The sequence below is a fragment of the Hoplias malabaricus genome, chromosome 17 (assembly GCF_029633855.1).
Source record: "Hoplias malabaricus isolate fHopMal1 chromosome 17, fHopMal1.hap1, whole genome shotgun sequence".
Classification (NCBI taxonomy): domain Eukaryota; kingdom Metazoa; phylum Chordata; class Actinopteri; order Characiformes; family Erythrinidae; genus Hoplias; species Hoplias malabaricus.
In genome coordinates this window covers 30,163,193-30,172,009 of record NC_089816.1, presented here as the reverse complement: position 1 = coordinate 30,172,009, position 8,817 = coordinate 30,163,193, and positions in this window count along the sequence as shown.

Here is an 8,817-nt window from a genome sequence, read left to right as displayed (position 1 = left end):
GTTAGTGTCGCAGTCACACAGCTCCAGGGACCTGGAGGTTGTGGGTTAGATTCCCGCTCCGGGTGACTGTCTGTGAGGAGTTGGTGTGTTCTCCCCGTGTCCGCGTGGGTTTCCTCCGGGTGACTGTCTGTGAGGAGTTGGTGTGTTCTCCCCGTGTCCGCATGGGTTTCCTCCGGGTGACTGTCTGTGAGGAGTTGGTGTGTTCTCCCTGTGTCCGCATGGGTTTCCTCCGGGTGCTCCAGTTTCCTCCCACAGTCCAAAAACACACGTTGGTAGGTGGATTGGTGACTCAAAAGTGTCCGTAGGTGTGAGTGTGTGAGTGAATGTGTGTGTGTGTGTGTCTGTGTTTGCCCTGTGAAGGACTGGCGCCCCCTCCAGGGTGTATTCCCGCCTCGCGCCCAATGATTCCAGGTAGGCTCTGGACCCACCGCGACCCTGAACTGGATAAGGGTTACAGATAATGAATGAATGAATGAACATTGCTGTACTGTATACTGGAAAAGGATTCTTCATGTAGTTTTTATTGTATTTGCTATATTTTCAGACTGTGCAAATGTGTATTTAGACAGAAATATTACTCTATTAAGCATCTTAATTAGTTTGCTAAAATAGGTAGTTAGTCAGACTTTCTTTTGACTACAGTCTAACATATGATTTACACCATAATCTAGGAATCTTTTTTTCTTTTTTCCTGTTTGCAACAAGTTTTTTGAACCTGAAATTTTGCTATGAAGATGCTACTGTTTATGTTCATTGATTGTGTCAATAAAGATGACACTACAGGCACTAGACTCCTAAATAACCAACCCCAGTATTTGAAGGAAATATATTTACCGGTTCACCTACGCAAAATGAGCCTCTTGTGAAGAAAAAGCAGTTGGCGCTAAATTGCAAATGGCCCATGGGGAAAAAGGTGGCGTAAAAGAGCAAATATTTGAATATGGTAATGCAGTGTTGCAATCTTCCCCCTGCTCAGTTACGGGTGTATGCATTGATCTCGGTGGCACTTCATATGCGAGAGGTGTGATGCGGGGGAAAAGTGCCAGCTCCTAGTGCTGACACAGCAATGTTGTAGTCATATCTGCACTCCATATCTAGGTACCCCCCCCCCAACCCCCACATCTCCTATCACCTTCCATACGAATTACGTACATGCTAAATCAATCTGGCCTTAGAGGATCTCTGCTGACTGTAAGGATACTTGAGCACCATCCTGCCCACTGGGATTAGCCAAACACATTTATTCAGATATCCGTGCCACTCCGAAATGGGGGGGCTACAAGATTGCACTCTACAGATTGCACTCTGCGGATGTAATGGGCCTTATTTATGTGTGGCAAGCTACTGGAAGAGCCTGAGTGGATGGTGTTAAGCGTTTTGGCTTCATCGTTGCACTTGCCTTTGACAAACTCAGTGCAACATGTCATGAGAAGTGTCCTCAGTTGTCCGTGCCTCCTGGGGATGTTCTCAGAGAGACACTAGTGATTCCTGTTCTATCACGGGCACGTTGGCCCGGTAGGAGTGGTGCAGCTGTGAAACTAATCAGGGACTGTGAGCCTCCTTCTGGCCTGCGGCGGATCAGGTATCGCTGTCGCTGAGTCTGCGGGGACACTGGCAACCCTCACTGCAGGCAATGTTTGTGGTTGCCGCAGCAACGCTGCATGCTTCCCTGTTGTGAAGGGCCTGTTGATGCGGATTCTTGGCACTTGAAGCACTCAGTCATCTGTTGCTGTCCTGACAATACAGAGCCTACAAAGGTCCAAGCAGGAATATCCTATACACTGATCTGCTCAGAAATCAATGAATCTACTAAAGTGACAACACTATGTGTATGTAACATGGTCTTTATAATGTCAGTGAAATGTTGTACAATGCTAAAACTGAAAAAAAATCTGTATTTAGCAAAAATCTACAAGCTGACCCTTACCATCTGCCCAAGAACGTGTACGGCCTAATCCCATTTGGCGTAATATTTGCACCTGAACGACTACAGACTTTGCAGTGTTAACAGCAATATGCTGCATCTATCATATGTCCCAGACGTCCAGTCTCTTGTTTGTCCATCGGATATCTTTTATAACATCCGAGGCTGACCAAAAATAACAAACGCATGTTTCGCTTAAACACTGCTTCTCCAACCCCTGCCAGAACCAACATTTTAAGTTGTGTTTTTGACTGGCCCATTTATTTTAAAGGAAGTATATGTTGTTTTTGGAGCGATTATGGAAATGATAAGGACACTACGTTCTTCAAAGTGTTTTTATATGGCAAAGCATTTTATTAATCTTTTAATGGCTTTTACGTGTCTATGGTGTTTATTTTTGCAAGATTTCTTTTTTTTCCGTAATTTTACAGTCCCTTTTTAGGTTCTTTATACTGTGTATGTAGGTTTCTCTGTGTGCATTACTCCGGTGTGTCTCTCAGTTGTGTATCTTTCTGTTTATTGAACAGCTTTATTGTACTTGCTACCATCTTCACGCATGTCCCTGAATCCTTATGACAGTAATGTCAATAAAATAAGCTCATTCAGTAGAAAAAAATACTCAACTGCCAGTGCTATCAGGTGATGTCTTTTGGTTATAATTACAGACTGGAACACAGCTTGAATGGTATCAATTATAATGTATGATTCTGCACTGGTGGCTCTGTGTGACTAAGTGAGTCCTAGCTAATAGGGTGGAATTTGTGATGACTGTGAAGTATATTTGGCAAAAACGTGGGCATTTAAAAAGAAAACTGTGTATTTTCTTTCACACGTCTTTAACTCAAAGTCTAGCATTATAGAAAAAATCACTAGTAATTTGATGTTCATGCTCATTCATCTCATTAATACAATATGACTGACAGGGTTTAAAGCGGTAGAACACATTTAGTGAAGGCTTATTGTAGCTGCACCCGCACTTGGCTCAACAATATCAAAATACATGCCCTTTTTATTTAGATTGTAACTTTTTGTAACCTTTAGGAACACTTCAATTAAAAAAAGGAGAAGAGCAATCCCTGTAAAGTATCTGCAATAATTGTTCAAGTATTCACTGTAGTATCTAGTAAAAGAAAGTTTCTTTCTTAAAAGCCGTGCACCACATACACAGCACACTGGTGTATATCCATTTTTATCATCTTTTATGCCACCTGACTTGAAGAATCTATGAAGAGCAAAGACTGTATGATAACACGGATAAAACATCTATATACATTTAAACCCCCCTCTGTCCCTGTACTCCAGCTATTCATCATGAGCCTGCTAGACTGCATTGTACTTGGGACAATGGTAATCAATTACACAGTAAACTCTAGGGGGCGACATAAAACATTAACCACAAAAATGAGGCCACAGTTGACAGAGAATGCTCTTGTTTTTCTTCAAACCCCACCAGTGTATATACTATGTTCCAGTTCATATACACTGACTTTATTAAATAACCTTATTGTATCCAAAAACTATATGCGGACACATTCGGTTATTGTATAATGAGCCAATTATACTCTATAAATTAATATCACTCTGTAAAATACTAGTATAAAACCCACAGGAAAGAGATCTCTTTAATATCTCTGTTGTTTCTCCTAGACAGTAATAGGATGGAAAGAAAAAAAGGACTTTTGCTGAAACTCTCCTGCTGATATTTCTCCTGAGAATCAGAGCCCAGGAATTTCACGCCTCCATTTGAGGTAAGTAGAGATTGCATTAAAGTCTCAAATTATTCTCAGATATGCCAAGATGAACTAAACCCTTATCTGTCCCTCTTGTCTTCTGGGTCTTTTTTTTGTTAGGACACTGTCCATTAAGTCCCTTGAGCTATTAAAGAGCAACATTTGAGCAGTAAATATTTCCTCCGGGAAGTGCTCTCGCTGCTGACACAGGTGTTCAATTGTGCATTCCCAGCTTGTATAATCTCCATAGAAAAGCATTGCCAATAGAATGGAGGGCCTGGAGCAAACATACATAAGCGTAAGTTCACCATGCCTGATGCCAAGGGTTTTTTTTTTTAAGAGAATAACAACCACCCCAAACCCCGCCTCCCCAAACAGGTATGTGAAGCAGTGGACCTGTATTCTCAGGAATGATTTTGACAAGTTGGTATGGCATTAACACATGGTGAGAAAAATCATATTAAATGCATATCTTGTTTTAACACTACCTCTTAAACAAACCCAATTTTATAAGTGTTTCTGAACATTAATAATGTTGACTACGATATACCTTCTTAAAATTAATAATATTAATAATTCAGTCCCATTCCAGTCATTGATAAAACTGCATAAATGTATCACTGTTCATCAAAACAACATATAAAGCTATTTACAAATTATTAGGAATCCCATAATGCCTCTAACGCTACACCTTTGCCTTCATTCCTTACACACAAATCTAAAACTACGCACTCAGCCTCCCAATACCTGTCTGCCAATCACATGCAGCTCCAAGCCCGCATCCCGCTGGCTGGTTATTTTGCTCATAATACATCTTCTAGCATATAATCAACACTTCATGGACATGTTAACAAGGTTTTTTAGTAGAGGTCTATTTTGGGTTGTATAGTTTATTTCTACCTCATTGATTGCTTATATTTGAAGAGGTCTGATAGATTTTTGCACTATATCAGTACACCAAAATAGGGAACTAGTGCACAAGTCATCAGATTTGGGTCATGATTGGGGATGGACAAATTGTGCAGCTACAAATAGTAACTGAAAACCTACTTGCTTTTTTTCAGATAAAACTGCCTATATGTACGTACAAGTTAGATGTAATTACTACACTGTGAACTCAGGGTTCAGGGCGTGCAGGCATTGTACATATTAATGTATTGTGTCTGGTATCTTGGCTACTTGGGGGCAGGCCTAGTTTAAAAACCTGACATGTGAAACAGCACCAACGTATTGTTGCTGTTGGAAGAAAAGCTTATATCTTCCTTTTTCTTTTTTTAACATTTGCTTCCATAGGATTTAAGCTTTTCCCCTTTTTTTTCCAGAAACTTGCCCATTTCTGAGACACAAAGTTTTTTGTCTGAAAGCAATATGTTTAGACCCTTTATAACACATAGTACCTTGCAGTTGCACTAGTATTTGTACACCGAAATTGAATTAAAAGGTTATGATTTGTGGTATGATTTAAACACCTTTCTTGGCATTTTAATACACATATAAATCATTAGGCAATGTTAACACATGGGTAGACCCTGAAAGCTTATTTTCTGCACAATATAAAACCTCAGAAGGGCCCAGTAAAATGTAAAAGATTCATGCAAGATTTCAAACTTTCATTTAGGCCAAATGATCATTATATGATGTTCATAAATCATTTGTGAGGATTAAATGAATGCCATTAATCTATATGTATCGCTGTGGCTTATCTGCTTGCTTCTAAATCATCTACTGAAATGCTTCACTTGCAGGCAGAAATTCATTAAAAAAAATGTGTGTGTGTCGTAATATAAAAGCGCAAAGCACAGATTCAAACACGTTAAGTGTGTGTTGCACAACAGATGGTCTGTTTATTTAACTTACACCAGTGTTTCTCAACTACAATCCTACAGGCTCCACCTGCTCTGTACACTTTCATTATGTCCCTGCATGTCAGTAGCTAGAGCTAGGAACCAGTGCTCTTTAATACAAGCGTGTCAAGGAAATCCGAGCTATAGCGCAAATTCATACTCTTGTAAAAAATATTCTTATTTTTGTAAAATAATGTCAAAACTATGAGAAGAAATCTGAAGTACTGCACTGGGGCAGCAGTAGGACATCCAGCTTCTATCAACAAAGTAACTGAACCTAGTTTGGTTCTATTCTTCTCTTGACGGATGCTTTTGGTCTAAAATATAAATGTAAAACTTCAAGGTCACAGAACACCACACTAACAAAAAAGAATAAAATGAAGCACAAAAAGAAATTAGTAGCTAAATATGAACTAGAAATCTTGATTAGTTTAATACAGTTACAGTTAGTTTAAAACAACACATTTAGGACAGCTTTCTACCATCTTAAAAATATTTCTAGGATTCACCCTTTTCTCTTTTTCACTGCTGCTGAGACCATAGTCCATGCTTTTGTAACTTGACTGAAGACTCGGCTACTGCAAAGCTCTGTTGTGTGGCCTCCCTGCTCCGGCTTTGAGCAGGCTGCAGTATGTGTAGAATTCTGCTGCTATGGTGCTGACACATACACAATCGTGGGAGCATATTACTCCAGTCCTAAGTTGTCTTCATTGGCTCCCAGTGCAGTACCGTATACAGTACAAATTGCTTGTGTTGGTGTTAAAATCCTTGCATGACCTTGCCCTTTTTTATCTAAGTAGTTTACTTCAATCATACTCTCCAGTGCGTACTCTTCGGTCCTCAAGCCTCCATTTGCTTGAGGTCCCACATTTTAAGCTAAGCACCATTGGAAATAGAGCATTTTGTGTCGTGAGTCCAAAGCTGTGGAATAGTCTTCCTGATGAACTGCAAGCTTGTTCATATGTAGTTGTTTTTAAAACCAGACTCAAAACTCATCTTTTTAAACTAGCATATGGATGATATTATGTGTATGTGTTTATGGTTATGTATGTGTCTATGTATGTATGTGTATTAACCTTTTTATTTACCATTTATTTTTTCTTTTATTATCTATTGTACAGTGTCCTTGGGTCTCTTGAAATGAGCTTTCAAATATAAATTTATTATTATTATTATTATTATTATTATAAAGATAAGAAAAGTATAAGTAAAATGTAAAAATATTCCAGAAAATACCAAATCCCTATTAGATTTTGATTTGAACTGGATCCTATTATATTTTTATTTAAGTTGATGTACTTATTTAAACATAGCTGCTATTCACACCTGTGGTTACCATTCTAATGAAACATCAGATATTTCCAGAAAAATAACCCACTGTTTAAAATCCACTTTTTTTCTCTCAGAAATTCTGTGAAATAATCTTAGCGGTTTCAAACTAATAGTCTAGAAAAACTTTCTCAGCACTGTTGATAGGAACCAGATGTCCATAGCGTTCAGAGCACCTAATGCTAACACAGAAAGCTGTTACATAAAAAATTAGGAACACTCCATCTGATATTGTTTTATAGTGGATCTGAGAAACGGTTTGGTCAAAAATGTGTTTTTAAAATACACTCATGGTGGAGAAACACATCCAGGACATCATTAGGCAAAAATCATCTATACATCTATTTATATATAAAACACAGATCACTCAGATAACTAATGTAAAAACCTTAATCTTAAATACTTCACTGTATATAAAGACTTCTCTGATCAATCAGTGGCTGCTATCACCACCGTAATAAAGACATTTAGAGCAAGTTGAAGCAACTTAAGTTTAACTACTTTTTTTTTAATGGTGGGCTTCCCATTTCAAAAACTCAAACTGATAATCTGTGTTGTTCTGTGACACCAATACAGGTACACCACTATAGCTGTCACTAAGTACCATGATCAAGTCTTCCTTTTCACCCTGTCAGCATGTGGGGTGTTTTTATTTTTTTGTCACAAAACATGAAAGGTGTCAGGTCATTTTTAAGAATATGTCAGGGATCGTGCTCTACTGGTTTCTTTAAAATACAGAATGTTTGGCCACTTCCTGTTTTGTCAGAAAAATTCTGTTATGTCTAGTCTGTTCTGTCCAGAACTTATTGCCTCAGATTTTTCTTCCTGGGCCAAACTAAATTAAAAAAATAAAAAATAAAAACAGAAAAAAAAAACAGTTACTACTCTGAATAATTATGGAGTGATGACACGTCCAGGGTGTGTTCCTATTTTGTGCCCAATTATTTAGTCAAGGTTCCTCAAGCCTGATCAAACAATTGAAGAAGGATGATTCAATGAATGATTGATATTGTCTTTGTCTTGTATTGTGTATAAAATGTGCTGCTTTTTAAATGTGAAGCACCTCTTGAAACTGGCGAATATCTTACTAGCTCACATACTTTCTCATTTACTCTCTCTCACACTCACTCAGTTGCTTCTGTTTGACAAAATGGTTCCCACTTAATGCTGTACAGTGGTTTGCATCAATTACATTGTGTACTTTTTGTTTGTTTGCTTTCTACGCAGTACCCAGTACCCACAGATCGCCACAGAGCTTAAAAAAGTATTCTATACGGTCCTTACTTCGGCAGGGCTTAAGAACCCTAGTCAGTGCTGCATTTAATGCTTTTCTCTGCTCCAACACACCTGATTCAACTCATCACTGAAATTGTCAAGGCCTTTACAAAGCATATCCTGCTGCCAGGATCAGATGACTCCCCTGCTGTGCAGATTCTGGTCAGAATAACTGACCCTATGTTAGTCCTTTTCCTCAGAGGTGATTTGTGAACTCCGGGCCAGGTGTTCTGTGCGGAGTGTCATTCTGTGTGATGGGAACTCACGCAACTCCCCAGTGCAGTGGACACCTAATGTACAACTTTACAGAAAAACCGTGTTTATGCGATATGGTTTTTTAAAAATGTATTCTCATTTTACACTAGACGAGAGTAAGCTTCAAAGAGCTTGTACAGACTCACTTAGCAGCCCACACTGTGTACCTCATTTAAAAAGGGTTTATGTAGACAGTGGTTATACAGTTGTATGCAAATATTTTAGGTGCATAAACACATATTGTGGTCAGAACTAGTTGAGGTCATGTGAGCTGGTTTGAAACGTTTGCGTGCTGGAATTTTCCTCAATGTTGCCAGCTGTGTAAAATCTATTTTCCTCCGGTGCCTTAAACACAGTACTTCTGACCATATATAGATTATTCTTCTTTAAGGCAGAATCCCTCTTTTAGCCTCTTTGAATCCATAAAGAAGCTTTTAAAATAGTGTTTTAACCTGTTAGA